Below are 2,972 nucleotides of genomic sequence, written 5' to 3'. Positions count from 1 at the left end.
AACTATACCGTTGTTAGATCCCATTGTTTCACCAGGTTTCCCGAGATCCTGGAGAAGGAAGGCCCTGCGACCTGCCTGTGTGTCATTGTTAATAGTCAATGGTCCACAACCATTAGAGGTTGAGCAGGTACCACTCATCCAGAGAGCCTGGAGAGCTTCGAAATATTCATCATGGTGGCCATCGGGCAAGTCTGAAAAATCACAGTATTATCCCTGAGTTGTGCATTGGAAAAAAAAGGAAGAACAGAGGAAACAAAGTCAAGTATTCTCAATGAAGCCAATGCTTCATTCATTCATTTATTCAGCAACTTGGTTTGAATTCCTGAGTGCCAGGCATGGTCAAAGTGCTGGTTCTGTGTTAAAAATAAAATATTTCAAGGTGAATAAGGGGAAAGGAAAAGCCTCATGAAGCACAATCTCGTTACCTGGTCAATGATTTGCATTAGGTGTGCTGTGACCACGTGCAGCACCATGCTGGGTGCTTTGCCCACAGCCCTGTCACTCACCTCTCCTCCGCAAAACTACTTACTGCAAACACCTGCCACAATTTGCGACAATGCTTGAGGGATTTTTTCCCCTACTGCAGGGACATACTTGACTCTTAGCTTTCTTCCAGGGTGAGCAAGAAGTGCCAGGAAGATAAACTCCTGGAAGCATACCTCAACCAGTGAGGATGGGCAGCTCCTGGACAAGAAATTATTCGGAGTCTTGACCCTCAGTGGGAAGAACTCCAAGGCTGGCTTGCTCTATGCTGCCTCCTAGTGGCTTGAGAACGTTATGCGCTTCCTTGCTTATCTCACTTCCTCATTCCCTTACCAGTGCTTTCTGGCTTCACCGGGCATATTAATCATGTGCATTCAAATCCTTGTCTCAGGGTCTGCCTTTGAGAGAGCCTGAGCCAAATTACCACATTACTTATATTTGCCCAGATAGTTTCAGTTTAAAAAATTCCATCCCACCAATATATGTCACACCCTCCGGTTTAGAAAATCTATTTGCCGTATATATGAGCCACAGAAGATATCTTCCTAAGGGTGATCTTTGTTTCGAACCAATAAATCTCCCCTACCCCTACCATTCCACCTCCATCTGTGGATGCTAGAAATGGACATAAAGAGAGATTGTTTTTATTTTCTTTTTATTAAGAAATTTCTTTTTATTTCAATTTCTAAAAATGGAGTCTGCTTTATTTTTCCTGACACCTGGGACTATAGGAAGTTTTCTGGTATAAAGTTCAAGTCTCACCTCCAGCCATGTTGAAGAGAATTGGGTTAATGAGCCCCATGATGCTGGCCCTGTATAGCCCTTGCTCCTGTCTGTATGCCCCTTGCTCTCTGGGGTGGCCATTGCCAGCAAGCACAATGCTTACAGAATAACCTTGAAGGCAAAAAAAAAAAAAAAAAATCAATTTGCTTCTAGACAGTCTAGAAAGGAGTACACATATGGAATCCAAAATGGAAAAAAGATAAACATTGAGCTTCAGAATGTGTTAAGTGTCATGTCACTTGTCTCCCCAAAGTCTTGATTTTAGCCAGACTTCCCTCAGGCCAGTCTGAAGTAGGGATATTTTGAACTGTTGAATAATAACCAAACTGCATAAAAGGCTGATGATTTCTTTTTTCTATATTTTATGCAAGGGATAGTGGGAGGGAAAAAGCATTTTTAAAGCAGTTCTATGTAACTCTAGTTCAAAGAAACCATAAAACTTCATGAAAATCTATGCAAGGTATTTGGCTGATTGCCTAATCCTGTAAGAGAAAACACAGTGACAGACAGACAGACACACATGTGTGTGTGCACACCAAACACCCCACCTGGCTTACCATTTTCTCAGAAGCATGTATCAACTAGTAGCACATTGCATATTTGTTCACAAAAGACAAATTAATCTGCAACAGCCACGTATTTGGCACCCTCACATTGCTGGAGCATCCCAACTGGCTTTCATCTTCACAGGCGATGTGAAATCAAATCTCATGGGGTTACACTGGGAAGTGACATAAGCAGACAATTTTTAACAACAGCGACTTAGCGACCTTAGTCCCTGGGGAAAAGGAAAAGAAAAAAGGAAATTACAGACAAAAGACTGATGTTTTTCGTTGACCATTTAACACAAGATGGAATATACTTAGAACATGGAAAAGAAAAGTGAAATTTTGTTATTAATTATGATAAGCCAATACCATTAGAAAGAGAGTAGAACATTAGAAATAGTCAAATATGCACGAGCTCTATTTTGTATTAAAACTATCATGCGCCAGCCTTCAGATAAATGTTGTGGAATATACCTTAATTTCTGAGACAAGTGAAAAGTCAAAATAGGAATATATTTTTATGTTATCAAAATTAGATTAAAACATATCACTAAGCCTATTTCAAAAAGGTAAAATTCAATACAATGAAGCAAATATTTACCAAAATATTACCAGGGACTGGATACTATATTTAACCTCTCCATGTGTTAGTTTCCTTCTCTATAAAATGGGGATAATCATAGTACTCACCTCAAAAGGTTGTCATGTGGATTAAATGAGTTAATAAATGTAAAAAGAGTGCTTTGTAAATAGTGAGCTTTCATCATCATCATCATCATCACACATCATCATCACCATCATCACCACCATCATCACCATCATCATCATCATCATCACCACCAGCATCATCATCACCAGCATCACCACCATCATCATCACCATCATCACCACCACCATCATCATCATCATCACCATCATCACCATCATCATCATCATCATCACCAACAGCATCATCATCACCACCAGCATCATCACCATCATCACCACCACCATCATCATCACTACCATCATCACCACTATCATCATCATCATCACTACCATCATCACCACCATCATCACCATCATCATCATCATCACCATCAGCATCATCACCATCATCATCACCATCATCATCATCATCATCACCACCATCATCATCATCATCACTATCATCATTAT

The 2,972-nt window shown here is 40.1% G+C and overlaps 1 long non-coding RNA gene across 1 annotated transcript; it reads right to left on the bottom strand.

Annotated features, from left to right (window-relative positions):
• Positions 1 to 1,185: 1,185 nt before the first annotated feature.
• LOC135362622 (uncharacterized) lies at positions 1,186 to 2,487 on the bottom strand. The gene is made up of 3 exons (XR_010407524.1): positions 2,416 to 2,487; positions 1,824 to 2,044; positions 1,186 to 1,377 (listed from the first exon to the last, which is right to left on the bottom strand). It is a non-coding gene; the product is annotated as an uncharacterized LOC135362622 (long non-coding RNA).
• Positions 2,488 to 2,972: the final 485 nt, after the last annotated feature.

The sequence above is a fragment of the Mirounga angustirostris genome, unplaced genomic scaffold (genome assembly GCF_029215605.1).
Source record: "Mirounga angustirostris isolate CCGP_5_RB_7025 unplaced genomic scaffold, mMirAng1.0.hap1 SCAF_14, whole genome shotgun sequence".
Lineage (NCBI taxonomy): Eukaryota > Metazoa > Chordata > Mammalia > Carnivora > Phocidae > Mirounga > Mirounga angustirostris.
Note: the sequence above shows the minus strand (reverse complement) of the source record. Positions and strands in the feature narration are given on the sequence as shown.